Here is a 24,488-nt window from a genome sequence, read left to right as displayed (position 1 = left end):
ATACCTGAGCTCCACCACAAGGAATTCATGAATGGCCATGGAATATTTCACTCCTTGTCCCTCTGAGACTCCTAGCCAATGTGAGACTTGAGTAAAGGAGCGCCAGGATAAAGGGGATTTGGAAGAGATGCAGCAGTCAGTTGTTAACTGTAACACTAGATAAGATTTGGTTACCAAAGGAAACAGAAATACACTGATGACTTCACATATGGTAGAGGATGTGAATTCTATACACACAATAGACTCTTGCCACTAACATTAATGCTATATGAACTTTCCTAGCTGGCTGCACTCTGTTACAACATATACATATTTGTTCCAGTAAACTCTCTGTTTTCAAACAAAGTACATTTGTTTGGACCAAAGAAAAGAAAGAACAGAGCATTGCAATTGCACATTAACAATTTTCCCCTCCTGCCATGTTTTATCTTTTTTCATTAACGTCTGATTTATAATTCCAACAAAAAATACAGTTTAGTGACTTGCCAGGCATTGAGAAATGTACATATAGGAAATTATACTTGTCCAAAGTTGCAGTCACTTTCAAACAATTGAATGCTATGTACTTAAATATTCTTCAAAGCAAAGAATATGCTCCAAAGTTTTCAAAATAATTATTCCATTTCATATTACCAGCTCTTAGATAACTCTGCCCCATAAATGCTAAACACATTGAAGTACTGGATAGTTTCAGAAGCTTTGTGTTCACATTCCCAATAGCCTTTATCGTGGTTCGTCACTGCACCAACAAAGATTAGACCACAGTTCCAAAAAGACCTTCAACATGGCACTTGAACCTGCGCAGTAGTTCAGTGCTTGCAATTCCTTTTAATTCCAATGTGAATACTTCTCCGTAGACAATCCCTGAGCTGGTATTTGAGAATTAGATTCTTGCTGGAAAGTTTCATTAACAAAATTGCCTTATCTAAAATAATAGATGAGTCTTACAGAATGTTTTCAAAATATAATTTTCTAAAACAGTCAAAACATAATCTTCATTTATGACACTTGTGCATTCTCAGAGAGAAGTCTGGGAGGGTCTCCTCTCTAGAATGTAGAGCTAGATCCTCTGCCAGATTTACCTCTCAAGGGCTGGTCTGGAGGGAAACTATGTAAATTATCTTGAGACAGGTCATCTAACAAAGAAGACCATTGAAGAAGAGGAAGTGGGGAGATTTCTGTAGGGAGCATTCATTGTCGTTCTTGCGAACATTATTCTTACTATGGCGTAAATGTTCTCAATCAGCTATAGGTAACTCCAACAACAGGTGAAATGGTAGATTTCAGAAATCATTTTCATGCAAATTCATTCTGATATTCATGAAGGGCTTGGCCAGAGATGAGCGTGTGTAATGCTTCTGAATGTTTCTGTTTATCAGAAAAATATCCATGAAGAGCCCATTGTCTACCCCACATCTCTGGGCATAGTTTACATGAGGACGATAGTGAGCAACTCAACTGAACTCCACTAGGTACCCCCAAAAGCAAAAGTAGGCTGTCACCAACCAGGGCTTAGCAGAAAGAGTCAAGAGGTTGCCACCTTTGGACTACAGGGTGGAAATTAAAATTTATGGCTCCCCTGTCAGGGTTCCACAGATACCAAAAATAACCAGGATGACCACTATTGTAAAGGGTAGTGTCATATGAGCACAACCATGGTTGCATAAAACCTACTCAGCCTCATTGGGCTCCTGGGCTCCTGATGCTTAAACAGACATTTACTTAAAGCTTTTTAATAGTCATGCTTAACAAATGGGTTTCATCTTTAGTAAAATCAAATTCTCAATGTGGGTGATATATTCAGTGCATCTGTATGATTTTGACACCTTGTTCAGCGAAATGTGGTATCCAGCTTCTTTCATTTGTATCTGATATAGGAAACAGATTATAAATCTCTCAGGTTCAATAATGATCACCTCTCCTGCCTCTAAATGGATACACAGCCTAAATTCATACCTATGCATTGGTCAGTAATGCTGACTAAATTAATTTTGAAATTAAATGTCAGACTACAATGATACATGTGTTATTCCTTCTGTAGGCAAGTTCAAGAAGAAGCCAATAATCATTATTTTGCATTTGCGGTGATTGCTTTTCAATTTCCCTCACATCCATTGTGGAAACCATCAAATTATCATGTGCTCTCTGCTTTTTGATGGATTTATTCTTACTATTACTCTGAATTGGAAACAAACAGTCTTGAAGCTGTCTTCTCATATCAATTTATACATGTCTTTTCTTACTCTTGATTAAAGAATATGTTAATGCTACAGTCCATCTTCCATACTGTGTGGGTATGGCTCAGAATGTACAATTTTTTTCATGATATAACAACTCAGTTGACTGCACTTCTAGTTACAAATAAGACACATCTAATCCCCCTACTAATGTACTCCTCTCGGTATTAGGCTTTCTAATTCATTTGTCCACCACATTTGTCATGCCTGCCACTTTGAGTTCACCAGCAAACAGGGCAACGATGAAATAAAAGACCTCACTCCTGACACAGAATGCTTTGCATACTAGTGTTTATGGTGAATGGCTGTGTCTGTTTCCTGTTGACGTGCTTCTGGTTTTTGAAACACTGGAATTCTGCAGCTTTTTGGTGTTATTTGTTCTTGTTATCCACCTCTTCCAAATTTACCTGATTGTCCTGGTGGCTGCGGTGGTGACTTCAGATGACCACGTGGTGAATTCCGACAATACCTGGTCATGGCAGTGATCCCCCTCATGATCCTGGCAGTGGCAGTGATAACCTTACGCTCATGGCTGTGGCGGTGTCTCTCTCCGCATTCTCAGCAATGACTCCTGACATCTCTGACTGCAGTGGTAGCCCTATCTGTAGTCCTAGCAGTGGCAGTGATTCCTTACATCCTGGGTTGCGGTGGTGAATTCCTGTTGCCCCAATGTTGATCCTGGGTTACGGCGGTACTCAGGACAACCTTGGCTAATTTTCCTGGAACAGAAAAGATCAAAAGAAATATCAGATTATTTCCTCACCTTTATAACTTTATGAATTAGGTTATACTTATCGGCAAGCAGCTGCAGGATTCTGGTGTTTCAAAAACCAGAAGCACGTCAACAGCAAACAGATGCAGCCATTCACCGGAAACACTAGAACGTGAAGCGTTCTGTGTCAGGAGCGAGGTCCTTTATACCTCGCTGCCCTGCGTGCTAATGAACGAAAAGTGGCAGGCACAACAACATTCCTATAAAGTCAATTATTGCAGTCAATATCCACCTCTTTGAAGTGTTAGAACCTGAACTGTAATTGGAAATCTTATTTGTGAAATATTGGGGTTAATCTTCATAAGTTTCTTGCTACTGGTGATACATTTTATTTTGTGCAGGCAACTGATAAATACTCATTAAATCTTTTTTTTGACCAGGCAATGTAGTAGTGGCCACATGGGCAGCTCATTGTGTACCTATTGTGATTCTGAGTCACAACTTGGAACATGATGTTTCTATAAGATTTTCTTCTGTGTGGATGGAATATCAAGCCAATATCGATTTCCAATTTGAGATTTTTACACAAGATTGGTAACCACTGCATGTTTTGATAAGGACAGTTTATGACTGTATCTTGTTTAATCTTTCTGCTAAGTCTCAATTATTTTTTGGGGGGTTTTGTTATTTTTAAATGGCAACAAATATCTTCGGAATCATAATGTTTTGTAAGTGATCAGGACTAGCCGGTGCTTTTGTAATTTTTTTTAACTGTTGTTTATAATTATAAATAGTTACTCATAAAGGTCAATGGTTATTACCTAATTCTTGGCTTATTTAGCAGTAACCATTCTGTAGTAACGTTTGCTTTTTTCCTTGCTTGAAATATGTGTTCTTCACGTTATTGTCTATATCGAAAATGTTGCATAGGTATCCCATAAGTAATCATGTATCTGAAACATCTAATCATTTGAGGCAATGTGTTTTAATCCTAGTAGTTGACTTTAGGGTAAGCCTATAATCATCTTCCTTGAATGAAAGGTTTATAGAAACAAAATGGAAAGATATTTGTAGTCTTGAAAATTGATGATGTTGACATTTTCTGCGTAGTGTGAATTCCTTACATTCTAGTAATCAATTTCAGTTGAACCCATTGTTATGCTCCCCTGCAAGTCCGGGTTTACTGAATTCAGTTCCTTATAAAAATGGTTTAGTTTCTTTATCTAGCCTCAACACATACTAAAATGTAAATATATATCAGGTCTAAAATACAAATTTCCCTTTTCAAAGTCAATATATTCACAATAACACTTTGCCTCAAGTTGGTACATATGGAGGTTTCCATTGGATGCAGCCAATATATAGACATTCTATGCACACATAGCCCCGTAAAACAGAACATTTTTACATTTAAATTGCTTTATACAACAATCAACTTATTTTATGTGTGGTTGATTTTTCTGAATTAAATAGAGAGATTGAGTTTATAGCTAGAAAAAGGAGAAGTGTCGCATGAAAGAGTTGAGTGATTTAAAGTTTATTTCTTGATTTTTATATGAACAGCAAATTTAAGAAATTCTACGTGCGGAATTCCCATTTTTCTGATGACGGGGAAAATACATTGTATATATTGCCTGTACTGAAAATTTTATTTTCGTGAACCTGAAAATAAGTTTAGTTTTTAGGCTCACAATATTACTAAAAATATTTTTTAAATGCCAATATAAAAAACCTAAAAGTAAATTTCTGTTTAAGGATTAGAAGCTTATTGAGCCTGAGTAGTTCTTACCTTAACAAGGTATTGACACTGTGGAACTACTCCTGACTACAATGTCCATAATTCTAGTGGTGGAGAAAGACAGAGAGTGTGGCAGAGAAATCAAACTGCAAGTAAAATCGAATAAATAATTGTAGTGTTATAAGCAGTCACCTTCATGGGCCCTGAATTTCAATTTGAGAAGACGTTAACATTAGGGTGTCGATTCCGGTCCTGTAAAACCCGGGTACGAATGGTCGGACGGAGCGTTTTTTCCGTCCGACTGGTACCCGGGAAAAACACCTTACAAACTCGCAAGTACGATTTGCACAGAAATACCATTACCGCCCGAGTCGGAAAAAACACCGACCGGCAAAAATTTACATACAAATCTCTTTTGGGACGGCGCACATGCGACGTCCGGACGGAGTCAGGCAGCGTTTCACGGACCAGCAAGTACGATTCGTGCCGACGTCACTCTGCACGCAGCAGTTTTTACGGGAGCCAAAAACTGCCGGGAAATTGAGGACGACGCGAACAAGGAGCCCCGGCACGCCAGGGACAGCGATGGTCCCCAACCTACGCGTCATCCCGGCCCTCATAGCCTACCACCTCGTATACAGAAACCGATGCAGATGCCACAGAAGGTTAGAACAACCCCCAGGGGCAAAGGGGGGTGTGTGTGTGTGTGCAAGGGTCAGGAAACATAACCCACACCCCACAAATAACTACAACATCATGCACAGCAATTACCACCATGGACTGGTCACTTCGGGGGGCGTGTCCACCAATCCCACGTCCTGCCACAACGGAAGTGGACGTGGACGCGTACCCGTCACCACCACAATGGTGGTACGGCACACACCACGCCCACCCCTACGTCACACCAACTATGCCGGTATGGCCTGTACCCACATGCCAAAGGCATGGGTATGGGCGGCACCCCCAAAGTTGGGGTGCCCTAGGGGTACAGGCCCCACCCAGGCCATCAGCGCGTGTATACGGCACATACCACGCCCACCCCTACGTCACACCAACTACGCCGGTATGGCCTGTACCCACGTCCCAAAGGCATGGGTTTGGGCCCGACCCCCAAAGTTGAGGTGCCCTAGGGGTACGGGCCCCACCCAGGCCATCAGCGCGTGTGTACGGCACATACCACGCCCACCCCTACGTCACACCAACTACGTCGGTATGGCCTGTACCCACGTCCCAAAGGCATGGGTACGGGCCGCACCCCCAAAGTTGGGGTGCCCTAGGGGTAGGGGCCCCACCCAGGCCATCAGCATGTGTGTACGGCACATACCACGCCCACCCCTACGTCACACCAACTACGCCGGTAGGGCCTGTACCCACGTCCCAAAGGCATGGGTACGGGTCGCACCCCCAAAGTTGGGGTGCCCTGGGGGTACGGGCCCCACCCAGCCCATCAGCGCATGGGTACGGCTCGTACCACGACAGTGGACAGATACATAGGGGTTTGTGCCTATCACTCCCAGCAGTGCCCAGACATATGAGGGGTGGGTGCCTATCACTCCCAGCAGTGCCCAGACATATGAGGGGTGGGTGCAGAGGACCCCCAGCAGTGGACAGAGACATGGGGGGTGTACATCATTATCAGATGACCACAGCTCCATGGGTGAATGTACGTATCCCTAACTTACTACAATGATTATAGTGCCATAACAACACATCACTGACAGCAGTGTCCCACTCCCATGAGGATGGACGTCCTTCCCCCACTGCATGACACACCACATATGCATACCCACCCCTGGCGGAGGCAGCACAATACACACACTGAGATCATGCCACAAGACTGCACCCTCATGTCAAACACCACTAAACAAAGAGAGCCAAAGGGAACACACACTGTCACCCACATTCCAGGAATGATAGGAATATACAGGTGCCGGGGCAGCCAACAAGTCGTTGCCTCCCTTGGAAGTGAAAGGGTGGAGTACACACAGATACAATGCCCACAATTGTCAGGCAGGTGCCCAAATACTCTGCAGAACACGTAACACATGTGTGTGAGGCAGGGAGTACACACATGCAAAGTGCGGAAAAGGGAATATGTCCACATGAAGTCATGTCAATATTCTCCATACACAAGTACAGTGCCCACCAAGGATGCCACAAACGATGCAGGTGGAGACATTGCAGAGCATGCATGGCCAAAGTCGAAGGGATGTGTCACACACCAAGGAAATGTTGACACAGCTCAGCACAACAATTGGGAAACACCCTGCAGGGAAGATGACAGGTGCCACAGAGGAAGGAACACACCTTGGGACAATGTCACCATGCAGTAAGAGCTAACATGACCTACGAATATATGCAGACACCTTGTGACGGCATGCAGATACCAGGGTCCACCCCATGAGCAGGACACAACAACATTTACCAGACACCCAACACATCATCACCACCCCAACTCAGGGAGCAGCAGCACCAGCAGCAATACCAGAATAGAAATAGTGTGCAAACGATAAAATAACAACCACATTCAGCATCTCGAAGAAAAGTAGCTACAGTACACCATTCAACAAGCCCATAGGCCACACCAGATGCGAAGTCCTGGGGGGGGACATGTAGGGACGCGTCTCCCCAGGCTCGCCTGCACAGTACACTGTACCATATCATCCACAGAAGGGGGGCATCATGTGGGGGAAGAACCAGGCACCGCAGGGACAGGAGGGGCACGGGTAGGTGTCGTGGGTGCAGGGACAGACGACTCCACCACAGGGGGTGGTGCAGCGCCAAAGAAGGAGGGCAGTATGGTGCTGCACACGGCCGCAAGCTCTTCCAGTGTCTCCTCTGCACCCAAAGGCACCACAGGCCCCAAGGGGGGGGGGTTCGGAGGGATGGGTCGCAGTGCAACTGGGGGAGGGTGTGGACAGGGGGGGGACTCAACTACCCTGCCCGGGGAATCCCTCAAACGCTTGCGGGGTGGTGTCACACTGGGGCTGAGGGACGGACTGGCCATGAAGGAGAGTCTGCCCGACTGTTGAGCAAGAGAGCCAAGGGGAGTGGTATTGGAGGTAGTGGGTCGTGAGGAATGCGGACTCCTACTGTGACAGCGTGGCTGCTGTTTGCCCCCCGACCCAGTGCCTGTGCCTTCTCCCCCGTGTGTGCGTGACAGGAGGCGTGTGCTTGGCCGTCCATGTTTGTGTGCTGCCTGTGTCCGGTGGGGTGCGTGCATGGGGACGTCAGGGTGTGCATGGGACAGGCATGGCAGTGGGAAGTGCGGATGGTGCTGGGGTAGGGGGGGACATAGCGCTGCAGGAGACCCACCGCTGCCGTCAGTGACGAGTCCATGGACCTCAGCAACATCTGGTGGTCAGACATCACTGATGACATGCCCTCCATGTCTGACACCATCCGTGTCAGCAGAATAGTGTGGCCATGGAGGAAACGCAGCAGCGATGTCCGAGCACCCTGCAACTGGCGCAGAATGTCCACAGACTCTGCATTGACACCAGCAGGGGAGACAGGGGCAGAGGGTGCGGTGCCTGGCACGAAGGAGACATGTTTGGCATACCACAAACTCCCCTCAGAACCCAGAACCCCTCATCCGACTAGCTAAGTGTCCCATTCGTTAGCCGAGGTTGAGCTCGGTGGTCCCAATGTATAGACAACCCAGAACAAGCGACTTACAACATTCTCAGGAACGGTGGGAATCAGACATACCTGTTCCTAATTATTCTCAGATCAGTCCACAACAGAATAGACATAGACAAGGTAAAGTTGAAAGAGTTCATTCAATGAACCTCGCGTCCTAAGATGCAGGACTGTGGCTAACATAAGCAGACAAATGGTTAAGGTCAGAAGCATCAGCATTGTAGCAGTATCATAGACAATGAAAGGAGCAATCATAAGAAACTGACAGTGGAAACAGCAACCTTCCTGTCACCAGTATCAGTCGACTAATAGAAGGTCTCTAAGCTTGAACGGGGGACCCCCCACCGTACAGATCAGCTCAGTGGAATCACATCACAGGATCATCTAGTCCCATCTCCTGCTAAAGTCCTCCATCACAATGAAACGAAAATGTGCTGCACTGCAATATAGCAAGCACTCGTCCATCAGGTATCTGCAGCTGCGTGCATGTCATGGCTGAATAGTGGGACGATCAACCTGCACACAACAAAATGCACCGTCTAGTCACCCAGACTGTGTGTGTACACAATGTACAGTACAAGGTCGCTGCTCACTGTGAAGGATGTCAATCAACAGACAGTCCTCATGTGAAGTAAACTCGAGTAGGCATTTCAAAAGTAATAACACGCAACTACAGTGTCGCGTGCAAAAGCAGCAAAATTGGCAAGATGGCTTACCAACAACTAACGCGGTGGTGCCAACTTAGCATTGTACATAGGGAGATAGGAATCGTCATTACACCCCCCTTGTTCGTACCGCTAACCACTAGGGGCGCAAATTCGAGAACGCAGAGTTCATGTGTGATAGAACGGAACCAAGGGCATGAACTGGAAGCCCATAGAAGGGAAGCGAAAAAGTCAGGAAAGAAATGTCAGTTATGAACGATGTTGAAGGGCAATTACCCATGTAAAAGGGGAAAAATATCACATCAACGGATGCACCATGAAATGAGCAGGGCTTAAGTCATTCCATCCAGGTATAAGCACAATAAGTTGCAACAGCTTCCAAGAGGAAATCATCTGAACGTTCAGCAAAATTGTCTGCCATCCAGTTCAGCAGGGGGAAAGAACACACGTGTTCCTCAACAATCGGGGCATCCAGCACAATTTGTGGACAACAGGCGGGGACATCAAGATAACTTCTGGATAAGAATTCATTTGCAGCCGTTCCGATGCCCCAATTGCCTAGGACTCCATGTGCAGCAGCACAGGCCATGATGCTGACGCCAGAACAGTCCAACTCATAAGCCAATAAGGGGCCCATCAGTCGATAAAAATCCGTGTCAGGAGCCACCGAGTTCGACAGGCACAAATCCAGAGCCCATTCGAATGGACAATCTAGGCAATGAAAGACATGTTGCACGCAGGTAAAGAACGGAAACTGGAAGGACAATGCATAGGCACTGGTTAAGGTCGCCAGTGGCAGAGAGCCGTAGCATTCAAGCATCTTGTTACGAAGATGGAGCAGCCGGCGCATGCTGTCTTGTAACGCAAGTTGTGAAGCCACAGCGTAGTACGCAGATCAATTATGGCACCCCAGCTACCAGGGCGAGACGCAAAGGGACACCTCCGAAGACGCTAGACAAAATCGAATGATGAAGTGTGGGGATCACACCAAACAGAGTTTGGAAGGAGGTCACGAGCCCGGAGACCACAATGTAGAAAAAAACAGCCAGCCCACCTGTTGACGAGGCATGAAAGATAGTCTGAATCCGAGTCCAAAATATGTAGTGGGAGATCAGTGTTAAAAAGCGCTGGCACCTCTTTGCACGTGTGAGCTACGTGAAGGACAAATGTGTCTCGGGATGAAGTCTCGGGATGAAGTCAACACGACTTGTTTTTGAGACAATGGAGGCCTTATTCTGCTCATCTTGTCGGACTCAGCTTTCAAGGTTGGAATGGAAGGCCAGATGGATACATCCAGCCGGCCAAGGGGGGGTGGGAAAACGACGGAATGACAGAAAACCACTCGTAGTGATACAGTCACGATGTCAGGAATTCCCGGAAGCATCCCACAGCAAGCTTCATCATTGTATAGCACATAATTGCCGTTAGCAAGCAGCGTACAAGACGGGGTCATGACTGGCACACAAATCCCTTTCAGTATACAAGCTACATCATGAGAGTGCATGAAACAAGCACCATGCAATTGAATGTGCCTACACACCACAGAATGATCCGGAGTGGAAGTGCACCCTTCACTCTTAAATACACCTCCTTGCCGTCTCTCACGCACCTGTTGTCGCCTAGCACGGACACAAGGGACCCGAGCAACTGGGAGGGTGGTGATGAGAATGGAGGGTGCGGCGAGAGATGGAGTGCTGCTTTCAGCTCTGGGAGCAGCCTCCGCCCCCTCTGGGAGCTCAGCCTCGGACCCGTCAGCGTCATAGTCGGTGTTGGGACTGGACAGGTCCTCCGCCTGACCCCCCTCGGCCTCCGTGCCACTTGCTGCGCCAGACTCCCCAGCACTGGTGGCCTCGGTGCTGGCGACCTCCCCCACATCCGTGCCAGTGTCTCCCTTGGTTACCCCTGACGATGCTGTGGCCAAGGTGAAGAGACAGGAAATGACCAGACACCTGTATACATATGACACATGAGTCCAATCTACATAGGACACAGCACATAGCATGAACGGCCACATGAGTGACATCTACAATACTACAAACATATGTAGGCCCTGCACCACACAGTTGGTTTACCCACCATGCCACTGGGAAACAATGGGGAGCACGACACAACAGCAAATTACTTGTTCTAAATCGATACAGCTGGAGGAGCTACTCACTGGAGACAGTCGAGCACTGCATCACTGGCATGGCACAGTCACCTACACCCGCAACTGTCCCCCGATACCAGGGACACGGATAATGACACCTCACATGTAACTACCTGCGTTGCACGTTGTGACTATGTTATGTGAGTGTCATGTGTTCCCATGAGCTAGCTGTATTTGTTCCGTGGCATGCATCTGCATTTGCTGCATCCAACATGTGTGTGCGTGTCGATGGGCATGGCACACTATTACGCACACCAGGCCACATGTGGAATCAGACATAACGGGTGTATGTATGCATCGCACATGGACTTGCGAGACAAGGACATATCTGCGTAGTCTCAATGTATGGGTCATCATTCCTGATATGTACCCCTTCATGGCAAGGTGTGTGGACTGTCCTGTTTCAAGAACATGCAACCTGTGCCTCTAGTGTCCCACAACCGGTCTGTGTGATAATACATGCTTCTTATGCACATATGTGGATGTCTGTCACTCCTGTAATGCGTCAGCCTCTTCACTTACACTGGCCCACAGCTAGTTCCATGGCATGTCATGTTGACCTTGCGCACCCAAGTGTGTAGCTGACTGTTGTTAAGGGTGTTACCTGGCTGGCATACGTGTCCTGGATGCATTGCACAGTACAGCCTCTGTATGTAGCATATGTGTAGTAGCTGTTGAACATGTGCTCAGTCCATTGTCAGTGGTGTAGTGCTGTACTCAATCTTCGTTATTCCTTCCAAATTTCTGCAGGGCACCGCCTCTCCCCCGACCAATGCCAGACTTGGCTGCCATGAGGGAATGTGACTGTATACGCCGCTACCGCTTCTCCCAAACGTTGATTGACAACTTGACCGCAAGGCTGGCACCACACCTCCAACCGCTACACAGGTATCCTACTGCACTGACCCCCAAGATGAAGGTGATGGCAGCCCTACATTTCTTTGCCACGGGCATGTTTCAATTGACCATAGCTGATGTAGGTGGCATGTCCCAGACCATGTTCAGCCGTGTCCTGCATGATGTGTTAGAGGCCATGTGGGTACACCTGGATGAATTCATAACTTTTCCAACTTGAGAGCAGTTGACAGGTGTCAAGGGTGAGTTCCATGCCCTGGGAGGGATGCCCCATGTCATTGGGGCCATTGATGGGACACATATGGCTTTGGTGCCATCACACTCACAGGAGGTAGCCTTCCGTAACCGCAAGCATTACCACTCCATCAATGCCCTTGTGGTATGTCTTGCTAACATGATGATATCCCATGTCTTTTCCCGTTTTCCAGAATCAGCACACGATGCCTACATCATGAGGTGTAGCAGGGTGCCTGAAATGATGCTGCAGCTGCGCAACGAACGTGCATGTCTTGTTGGTGGGTATACTCTGTTAGTCCTGTATTTAGCCGTTTCTACATATCTTACTGCTTCTCCTGACCCACTTCTGTCCATGATGTTTCCATGTAGGGGACGCTGGCTATCCCAACATGCCATGGCTGATGACGCCTCTCCGCAACCCCGGAACAGCCGCAGAACACCGGTACAACGACAGACCATGGGCAGACGAGGCGCGTGATTGAGAGGACGTTTGGACTCCTGAAGAGCAGATTCCGGTGCCTCCACAAGACCGGCGGCGCCCTCCCATATGCCCCGGTGAAGGTCTGCAAAATCTTCCTTGCGTGCTGCATGCTGCACAACATGGCAGTGGAGAAGGCCGTGCCACTCATTCTGGATCCTGATGAGCAAGATCATCCACCCGTGGAGGATGAAGGGCTTGGGCACGGGGCAAGTGAGGATGAAGAGGAGGATGAGGATGAGGACATCCGGAGTCAGCTGATCCGCAACTTCTTCTCATGATGGTGAGTCCCTGTGTCTGAGTGTGCATGCTTAGTGCCTTGTGTGGCATGTGTTGCAATGTGTGTGTCGAGCTGACTGTATGCCAAGTGACTTGGAGGTGTGTTCTGATGTGTCATACAAGTGATAATGTCATTCCCCATATTTGTGCAGGAACACGAAAATCATTATTTCCATGTTGACAACATCAATCCTGTAGAGTGCATGTACATGTCTGCGGATTACTAGCTCCTCGCTGACTTGTTGTGTGTCTGTCCTCCCCAGGTTCCTGCGGCTGTCGTCTGCTCATGTCATCATTGCACTCCTGCTATTCCTCATGAGTATTGCAACGTGTGCTGGATCAGAGTTACATGCACAGAGATGGTGAAAAAGTATTTTTGGGTAAGGAGTGCAGCAAGGCGTTTTGTGGGTGGTACGTGTTTGTGATATGTGGGTACTGCTCCTGTGCATGTTGTGTTACCATGCATACATGTCGACTCACCATGGGCCACGTGACGTGTTGCATGGCTCCCATGAATTGATAGTCACCCTTCCTGACAGTCATCTGTCATGGATTGTGGATTCTGATGAAGGCATCAATGTGTGTATAACGTTCCTCAGGAACATACGGGATGGTCATGGTGGACATGGTGTGGGACATCCCCATATGAGGCTCAATGTGGAATTGTAGACTCACCGTGTGCAGCAAGGGGTGTGAGGCTCAACCCCTTCACATGTGTGCCAGCTCAGTAGGATTTACCACATCTGTGTGTTGCAGGGGGTGTCCAGTGTAGGTCACACATGTTCAGCCGTATGACCTGTGATTCTGTTCCAATGGGTGCAATTCCATTAGTGTGACGATGAGTAATAAAGGTGTTCGTCATACTCCAAGGTGCCTCGTCTCTGTCAATGCTGGTCTCTTGCCACTTGGCATGCGGCATCTCTGGCATACTTGCTGTAGATAATGCATCGGAGTCCATGTGTAGTTTAGCGACATGCATGCAGTTGATCATGGATTAGGCTCCCTATTGGGCATGTAGTACATGGTCGAGTATGTTTTTTGGTGAGGTCAACCACACAATGGGCCATCACCAGTTGCTGAGGGTGTGTCTCCAGTGCGCAGGTCGTCCTTCAGTTTCCTGATCCGGTGTAATGGTTCTTTGGTGATTGTGCATGCATTGTCTCTGGGTGTGCCATGTGACACTGGACACTCCTCACTTTACACACGCGCCTGTTGCAGTTCTCCTTCTGACATCCTAGTCATTGTGTGCAAGATGGGCCATTTGGCAGGGAGATGGCGCCTGCTGCTGCAGGCCCTGCACAAGCACCCAGTGGCCACACACACAAGATGTTGTGCATCATGTTTGGCTCGCTCACATATGCCATGCTAGTCCACTGCATCTGTACTAGAGGTGGGCGGAATTTGCGAAATTAACTTTCGCAAATTATCACGAAAATGTTTAAAATTATCGCAAACAAGCGGAAATATCGCGAAGATGCGGAAGTTTTTTTCCCGCATGTTTGCGAGATTTTCTGCATGGTTGCGGGTCGCCAACTTACCCATGTGGTTGCTTGTGGGCGTGGCCATCTTGTTTTGAGTTGTCTCGCGGTGCATGATCGCGAGAAGAAAGACGTGATCGCGCAACGCATGACGTCACTGCGGGAGCGAACTGTCGTGAGACAGCGCAAATGGCTAAAAACAATACAACATCTCATGGAGAACGCGACCGGATCAAGAAAACTTGTCGGCGAACGCAGGGATTCAGGTAAGGCGATCGCGCGCGCGCGAGAATGTATTATTTTACAGCGCGAGCAAGAAACAAATTATCGCCAAGCTGCGGAAACCGGAAATTTTTACATTTTCACGCTCTCCGCGGAACGCGAAAATGTCAAATTATCGCAATTTCCGCGAACGGAACAAAATTTTCGCCCAGGCCTAATCTGTACCTCATGCTGCAACCCCCTCTGCATCATGCACATGATCCACAGATAGATCCACTCCAAGTTACGACAGACCATCCCCCAGGTCCATGACGACATCCATCTCATATACTGCCCTGCCCTCTACGGAGCAAGTACATCCAAACCCCAAAGACACTGGTCCACTTCCAGGGGGCATCTGCACATCTCAGCTACTACACCCTGCGCCCCAGCCACCTCACCGTCCACCATAGATAGCTGCAATGGATCACTGTCTGCTGCAGGATGTCCTCCACACACCCCACCCACACTCAGGAGGCAGTCCACAAACCCGACCCCACACCAACCTTGTACGTCTGTCATCCTAGATCCCGTTGGTCCATCTCCATGCATCCAAACTTGCCCTGGCCACCGTTCTTCACATCCACCGTACTCCAGCATACAGGACATAGTTCTCCCACCTGGCCACAAATACCTGGGACTCCCTCCCCGGGTACCTCCACATGGGCCATGGCCTCTACGCCTTGATGATGATCTCCCAAATAGGTCTGTCCGCACAGTTTAGCAAGCACCCCCCAGCAGCCAGAGGCAATCACAGGTGAGTGTTGTGCTCCATGCCTACATTGAATGATACTTGTGACCCATGTGTGTCCTGTACCAGACTCTGTTCCCAGGGGATGGATGGCTGGAGTTGGTTCGACACTCAGGCACAGTTAGACATTTCCACACACATGTCGTAGAATAATGCAAAATGACAGCAACATCTCCTGTGCAGATCAATGTGAATTTATTTTTGGTGGGGTGAGTCTTTTGGTACATGTGCTACGATGCTCAATCGGGGGAATAGAATCCAAAGTTCACTGGGGGAGATGGCATCCTTGGCATTGGAAGTCATCAGAGTCAAGACCACAGTGTTGGTCATCATTGGTCAGACTGTGACCAGCAAGTCCATGTGGCAGAGAATGTCATTGGGTGAGGTGCTGCTGTTGCGCCAGAGGGCCAGGTGCCAGGCCAGGTGACCTGGGAGATGGGGATGGTCTGCTGACTCTCACGGTCTTTTACGTGGACGACCCACATTCCTCCGGGGACCCTCAGATGCAGGCCTTGACGATGCTGGGGACGCTCCGTCAGATGATTCCTCCTCCTCCTCCCTCCCTGTGTCTGGTGCTGGTCTACGCCTGGTGGCACAGGGAGGGTTTGCCAGACTTTGGGCGATCTGACAGAGTGATTGGCTCATGTCCCTGTGCACCGCCAGGAGCTCAGCCAGTCTTGCCTCCATCCGTCCTTGGTGTTGTTGGTGACTGGCATGATGCTCGACCTGCAGGTTCTTTATCTCATCGAGTGTCCCCTGCATCCCGGAAAGTCTGGACACGACCTGGTCGATGCCTCTGGTGTCACGCCGGTATGAGTCCAGGATGTTGCGTATATGTGACATACCGGGGTCCTGAGCTGGCTGGTCAGGTTCGCGCCTCCGCCTGCCTCCACTCCCACCACCCCTGCCCACACGAGCCTAGCCTGCCATTGTGGGCACATCAGGTCTACGGGACGCCTGAGGGATGGCATTGGCAGGGTTGTCTGCCTCCTCCTGGGTGCCCGCAGAACCTTGTCCCTCCTGGTCAGACTGGCTGTGTTGTTCAGTGCGAGCAGGGATCCTGGGTGTGTCTTGGGGTGTTGCGGGAATGGGGGTGGTGGTTGGCACAGATGTACCTGACGCAGGTGCTGCAGGTGCTTGTGCACCAGAGGGGCCAGGTTGGTCGGGGTCATCCACGGAGTGGTGAGAGTCGTCGCTACCGGTGTGATCCTCTTCACGTGGTGCCTGGGACTGTGATTCTTCCCCCCCAGTGTTGGGGGGAGATCGTCGACGTTGCCCTGTGTGTGAGAGAGACAATGTTAATGCTGTTTCATGCCACATCCATGTTTCATACATATTCAAGTTGACACAGTTCCCCCAGGTAGTTGGATGTCCCTGGCATTCCTCTCAGTGTCCACTTGGGGATGGGTATGTTGTGGGGCCAGATTGGGATGTTCTCCTGAGTGTGTGACCTGTAGATAGTTGGCTCTAATCAGGCGCGCAACACCCATTGGGCTCACTGGGCTTCTGCCCCCCCGTCATGTGTGTCAGCCCGGCTGAGACAGCCTCGCTGGCTGGCGTCCGTCTAATTGCAGCCGGACCGAGTACTTCACAGGTGTATGGTAGACCATTTACTCGTAAATGAGGCTTTTGTTGTGTTTTCACCCCTTCTTACAGCCTGGTTGGTAGATTTAGCCCCCCCCCCCGAAATCTTTTTCTGCCCCCCCCGGAAATTGGCTCTAGTTGCCCACCTGGCTCTGATGCTTACTTGGCTCCAGATTGGTCTTGTGTCACATGTCCATTGTGGGAGTGGGTGTATCCGTTGCCTGCCCCAGGTGTGTGTGCTTGTGTTGAGGGGGGGTGTGACCGGGCGTGCTGTTGTGTGTTGTGTGAGTTGTAATTGGGTCTCCCAGGTGATGTGTGTGTCCCCTCATGGTGTATGCTGGCATGACAGTGTGTGTGAGTTCCTGTGCTAGATGCCTGTGCTTGTGGAGTTGGTGTTTGAGTGTACAGTGGTCCCAGGAGGGCCTTGTGCTGCATACAGCAGGGCCCAGTGTCAGCGACCTTGTTAGTAGTTTGCCAGTCCCTGTGCATTGTGCATGGGTATGTCCCTATGCCATATGGGCTGAAGACATTGGTGTCTGCGTCTCATTTTCACGATGTGTTGTGTGGGGCCCAAAGGACCAGCCTCCCGGACATCCAGTCTAGTGTTTGTGGTTGTTGTAGCCTTGGACATGGCCTTGCCTTGATTTGTGAAGGGTGAATGGTGACGTTCGTGGCATGGGCGTGGTTATTGAGTGTGGTTGTGTGCGGTGAGTGCTTGGGGGTAGGTGCGTGCATTTGTTGTTGTTGGGGTGTGGATGCCATTCCCCCCATGTTACATGAGTTGTTTGTGTACTCACCAGGCTCTGCGACTCCTTCCACTCCGTGTAGTCCCACCGGCGGTAGCATGGCCATCACCTTCTCCTCCCAGGGATGGTAGTGTACGGGTCTGCGGGCGGCCCACCTCCAGTGATGTTGGTCTGGGCATGTTCTTCATTCATCTTCCTCTTGACCGCCATGCGCAGATCGTACCACCTGGCTTGGCATTCATGCCTGGTCCTTCGAACGGGCACAACAGCATTCACCTTGTCAACGATCCTCTGCCACATGGCAGATTTTTCAGATATGCTGGTCTGTTTGACCATTGTTCCAAACAGCTGTGGCTCGACTCTGATGACTTCGTTGACAAGGAGCTCCAGCTCCGCCGTAGTGAACTTTGGATTCTTGTCTGTGGGTGTGGGGTGTGGGTGTGGGCGGTTGTGGGTGTGTGGGTGTGTGGGTGTGAATGTGTGTGTGTGTGAATGTGAAGAGGGGGATGTTTGTGGGGGAGGTTGTGTGAAGGTGTGTGAGTGGAGGTGTAGCTAAGGTATGAGTTATGTGGGGTGGTTTGTGTGTGAGCTCTGTCCGCAGTAGGTCTGTTGCAAGGGCTCATGATTTGTGTGTGTGGGCCCTTTTTATTGGTCAATTTGTGGGTGTGGCTGTGTTTGAATTTTGGTGGGTGTGTTATAAGAGGTGGTTGTGTTTGGGGCCTCTGTTGGCCAGTTTGGATGTGGCAGGTCAGTCATTGAGTTGTATTTTGTCGTGTAGACGCGTTTTGTGTTTTTGTATGAGTCGCTTTGGCCCTCCTTGTGCTGTTTTCCACTGTCCTGGTTCTGAATGTGTCTTTTTCGCGTAGGTACGATCCGTACATTCGCGATGCTGTGTGAGGGTGCTGGGGTACGGTGTTGGTGTGCGGCAAGTAAATGCGGTGGGGGGGCTGGGGGTACAGTGCGGACAGGGTGGTGTACGGTGCAGACATTTTGGGAGGGGGCTGTACGGCTCGTACAAGGGCATGAGTTTACCTGTGTACATGTGTGCTTCAGTGTTGGCTCTGTACGGGCCTTTTTACGTGCGATTGTGTATTCGGACGGGCGGTCGGGATCGTACTTGCGCGCTCGGACTTGTGTTTTACGATTTGTAAGTTAAACTGTCCGGATCACTTTCGTACACTTTTACCGACGATATTCGGACGTGGACACTTTCCGACGCACGCTCGTAGACTTTTCCCAACACCATTCGTAGTTATTTTTCACGTCCCAATCGTACTTGCCAGTTTGTACTGTACTTGTGCGACTCGTACGTAAAAAACATATGGATGCGGGTCGTACGCAAATTATTTTTACTGGATCGGAATCGGCACCTAGGTATCACACAATGTTTTCCCTAGAAACATGGGCAGGGTACACTTCAGGGACTCATGAAAAAAGGATGTCAAGGTACAGCTTCACAGTGCATCAGTCACTTTTATCATTACACACTGAATAGTCTTTAGGTGTGATTACATCTGCACAGTGCATCTATTGAATTAATTGAAAAATCGGTCTACGTAATTCTTACCTTTTGTTGATGATGTTGCCAGCACATCCTTTACCTCTTTGGTGCACCTGAAGAAGATTTGTTTGATTTAGAAAAAAAAAGAACAGAACTGACACACCTCAGAAAGGTGCAATGACCATACACACTACATCCACATGATGGGATTCACTACCCACAAACATCTGCTTAATTGTAAACATACTTGTTCAGCACTCCATTGCTCTCTAGCAAGCTCTCCAAAATATATGCACATACATACATACATGGACACATTAGATTAGAGTTGGCTAGTGTAAGAAACTGATTTATTGGTTGAGAGGGGTGAGAGCCCCACTCAAGTAATAACACAATACTAAATGAAACTGTGCTTAACCCTGTGGTAACTGGCAAATAATTCAGGCTAAACTTCAAGGAAATGTGTACATTGTTTATGCAGCACTCAAGTAGCAACAAAGTAAAAACACAAGAAAAATCTCAAACCAATTTAGAAAAATAGAGTACATTTTAATACAGAAAATGACACTAAAACAAGAACAATCCAACAGGTAGATCAAGCGTTATGATGTTTTAAAGTTTCAGGTTAAAAAACACTATGAATCAGGATACCTGGTTGCTCTAGACCAGGTCAAAGTCATACATTCAGGCCAACCACCATGGAGCAGAGAGCTATACAGGGGCCAAGTTTGTCCCAGTGGAATGTTTACCTTCTCACACAGTCCAGTTCCACACGAGGAGCCTCAGACAAAAGTTCTTGCTCATGGGACTGCAAGGATATTGTTGTTAGCATGAAGAGCAGTTCACTGTTAAAGCTTTGCAGGATACGTGGGTGGTCATTGCTGACACGGAGAGTGCACTTGCAGTTGTCAAGAGCCCAGAACATCTGGATTTTTACCTGGAGTCCAGTTCTTGCAGTTTGCAGGAGGAATACACTCGGACAGGAGCCAAGGCTTCAGGAACTGGGGATACCTCTTGGGCATCAGGACTCTCTCCAGCAGAGTCCAGCAGGTTCAGGTAGGTATAGTTAAAGCCGGTGAGCTGGGCAATTGCAGGGAGTCCTCTGGAAGCCAGCTGTTTCACTATAGCTCAAAAAGCAGGTTGGTCAACTGACCCTTGGTGTCACTTCTGGGATCCTACATTCAAGGCAAACAGGTCCAGCATTCAATCTTAAGATAGCAGAAAAGTACATCTTCTAAATCTTCTCAAGAGGTATAGGAGTATTCTGATGAGAGGTTCTGAGAGTGCCATTCCAATACCCAGTGTTGAGGGGAAGACCTCCACTGAACCTTTCCTTTTCATAGGTTTGGCTTCAATCTGTTTAGGTGAAGAAAGACTGGCAGGTGTAGGCTTGAGCTGCCTTTGTCAGCGGCAGGGCAGACATACTTGGAAGTCATGAAGGAGGTGGGCAAAGCCCTTAGGCTACCCTTTGAAGGTCAGGAAGGGCTGTGTACAACCCCCAATGCCATCCTGCTCAGGAGAGGAACACTGCCCTACACCAAAGGCCCTTTTGCCCCATGTATATAAGGAATACCCATCACGCAACAGTGGAGCCATTCACAGTCATGTGACCCTGGACACTTGCAGAAAGGCACATTTAGTTTGGGCAGAAAAATCACAACTTTTTTAAAGTGTCATTTACAGAATAGTAACTTACATTCACTTTTACCATTGACGTTGATTTTATATTATTATTCAAATTAGTGTTTGAAGTAATTCTTTATCTGCTATCAATTTGAAAATATTAACTGTATTACGTGTGTTAGTTTATGGGAGAGGTAGCCTTGCTACATTGAAAAACGACTTTGGGGATATGGCGCGGGCGAGAATGGAGGATCACCTTTAGTTCTCCAGAAGGGCATGAGGCTGTTCGCCTTCCCTGTGCAGTGTGCCAATGCTGAATCTGTTTCAAATGGAGGGGATAGAATGTTGGACACTCAGGAGTGAGATGCCATAGCCCAGGAAGGAGTTTACCAGCAGTGGGTGTGATTACAGCCTCCATTCCAGCGCTGGGATGAGGCCGTGCACATCCCCCAGTGGAGCCGGCACATGACTGTAGCCACGGTAGGACACAGGGAGTGCTTCACGCTCCCTTCTGACTTCCTGGAGAGCCGCCGGGCTGCCATAAACCTGCTGAGCATCTTCAACCGTGGGGCCTGCTCCCAACACCCCTGAACCGGACTGCCCTGCCTTGTGGCAGATACCTAACTGAAAACCAGATATCCAGGGTCTTTGGGCACACGGCAAGGACCTATTAGAGCAGTGCGATACCACCAGGGAAAAACAGTGCCAGTGAGTAGTAAAGCTCCTCCCTGTGCTGGGAACAAAGATATAGGGATCTGTGGGCTTCTGCAGCCTACCTGCTGAAAGCTTAATCTCCCACCATTAGTAGGGCCGGTGGCCTGTTTGCACCAAGGGCATGCTTGTCAGTAGAGCCAAGGGCTGTTTCTCCAGGGGCCTGGTGCCAAGGCCCACACCTATGGGATTCGATGACAACTGTTGTGGACCATCTTCTTTGTGTATTCTGTTGTGATTTCACTTTGACTGCCCTGTGCCTAATTCTCATTTGAAGATTGCAGCCCTCTACCTCCGACTGTACTGCTACAACTGGCTGATAACCTTGGGATATTTCTTTAACTTCTTGCCAATCCAGGGTGTCCTCCTTCAGAAACCAGCATATGTGCTGTTCCCCTATGGAGGCTTCCTTTAATGTAAGTCAAACCTGAGAAGGCAATATCTTTCATTTCCTGGCCACAATGATTCCTACCTTTATGAGCCTTACTTTTATTCCCTTGCTTGAATTTCATAGGACCCACAGTGTCTACTCCTGGTGAGTGCCTTTATATCTGCACCCATGGTATGCTCAGGAATGTTGCACGAGGCACCAGCAAGCCTGACAGATCTTACACGAGGATGAGAAAAATGGCCCATATCTCTATGAGAAGTCAAATTCGAGGTAGACTTTCAGCACTTACCAACATCAACCGGAAACATTTTCCGTCTCTCTGTCCTCGACTCAAGAAAAAGGACATCAAATGAGGACTCCTGGAGCTGGCTATCATAATCATTACCTTCCAATGCTGAATGTCTAAATACCAAGACCCGATAGAGGTGGAATCGTTTCTGGATGCTCTGGATGATTCCATAGACACTAGGACAGCCCAGAGCAACCATCAACAAGCCATCAGGACCTGACTAGAATGAAACATCTGTGGAGGGTAAAATACAATGTTAGGACTGGGTCATGCAAAAGTAATCCCAGCTTGTCAGACCACGGATTTGAAATATTTCCCAGGCTAAGGACAAATCACGGTCTCCCACAAACCCTGAAGACTATGGGCCTTCCTATGATACCTCACCACACTTTATCTGCATTGTATAATTGTTCTCCTCACTTCCCCACCCCAATATTTTTGGATAAGAATATGGACCACTGAGGAACTTTATACCTATAGACAAGCATTGAGTGAACTATTGGCCCTTGACACTCATGTCACTTTCCCGCGGTTGGTTCATATCCGTAAATGGCTTTCGGATCTGGGCTTGAGCAGATTCTGGGAACAGCCGAGCACGCCGACCCCCAACTCAAAGCAGGAAATTAAGACCATCTATTGGAATTTTATTAGGCACAGCGTCACTTTAAATTGTGGATTTGGCACACTTACAACCCAATTTTTAATGTTTAAAATAGCCCCCTATTTCGAACAATTTCTAGATGAGATTGAACCCCTACTTGCTAAGGTACTGTATCTAAAATTTAGGTACGGCATTCTCCAGATAAAGACTTTTACATCCAAGTGGGGGACAACGCAGAAAGGGGGAAATGACTGCAGGTGCACCCAGTGCCATTTAGAAAGTAATGAGGAGATTGCGCATGTTTTATTTTTCTGCCCTGCATATAGATACCTCAGAAATAAATGGATAAAACCTTTGGGCAGGAAATGATGTATTAGGAAATTCAATGAAATGTTGCGCATTCTATTGGCTGTAAATTTTATAAGGATGAAGAAAGGGCTTCAATTTTAATCTCATGAATTTTAATAATATGTTTTAATTGTATGAGACCTACATGAAAGTTGAAAATGCGGATTTATTGATAGTTGATAGTTGATGACAGCATATAATTACAGTTTAGAGGAAAATGCTTACATCATGTCATGCAAAAGGTATAATACCCTGCATTTTGCACTTTATGGAAATAACTAGTTTTTTGTTAATTGCAAAATTTAGTTTTGAAGCACAACGGAGTAATCCACGCAACAAAGTATTCCTAACGATAAAGTATCCTGCACTATGCACTTTGAAATCTACGCAATTAATTATGTTGCTGCTATTAATAGAACCAGGTGTTATCCACTGTATTGTAAATTATTAATGCGAGGATCAATGTATTGCACATGTGTATCTACTTTTCCCTTTTATGTTTTTGTATTTATTGATGCTTTTATGATTCTGTGAATCAAATAAAGATGCTTTGAAAATATATATAGCCCAAGTATTTTTAAGGGTGATTGTTGGGTGGAGGGTGGCATGTTAGATGGAGGCTATACTGCCAGAATGTTGTTGTATGCTGATTCACATGTCCTGAAGGCTCTGTCCGATCAATTAACCATTTGATGTTGAAGCTCACACACACACTCACAAGATCCTGGGTCAGCTTCTAGTCCATTCATAACACCCCTGGGTTTTCTCCTTAAACCTCATTCAGACAATTTTATCCTAGCATATACCAGTGGGAAACCCTGCTCCTGCAGGTAAAGCCACCCTCTCCTGTGACCTGACTACAAATCTTGGCCCTAGGTCTGATGGCGATGTGAGCAAGGCACCAATACCTACCATCTCCTTAGTGTAGTGTCTTTTGCCTCCATGTCAAAGAGCTCTTGGCTTATCTATCTGCCCTCGCTCCCACTCTTGAAGGATACTAGCTTGCCTAATCGTTATTCTAGCGGTGCCTACTCACTGTTCTGGTTGCCCTGGAAAGCATTTTTCCTGTGTATTTTGTCCCCATCGCTCCCCCTCCCAATTGCTACATTACTAGAATGTCTTCATCCATTCCACACTACGATGCAGCCGCCACTCAAGAGTCCTTCGAAAGTGGTGGCATACCTCAACGAAACAGCCTGGAGTGTTTTGTGT

The sequence above is a fragment of the Triturus cristatus genome, chromosome 1_2, assembly GCF_964204655.1.
Source record: "Triturus cristatus chromosome 1_2, aTriCri1.1, whole genome shotgun sequence".
Lineage (NCBI taxonomy): Eukaryota > Metazoa > Chordata > Amphibia > Caudata > Salamandridae > Triturus > Triturus cristatus.
The sequence above is the reverse complement of the archived record's forward strand: the minus strand, read 5'-3'. Positions refer to the sequence as shown.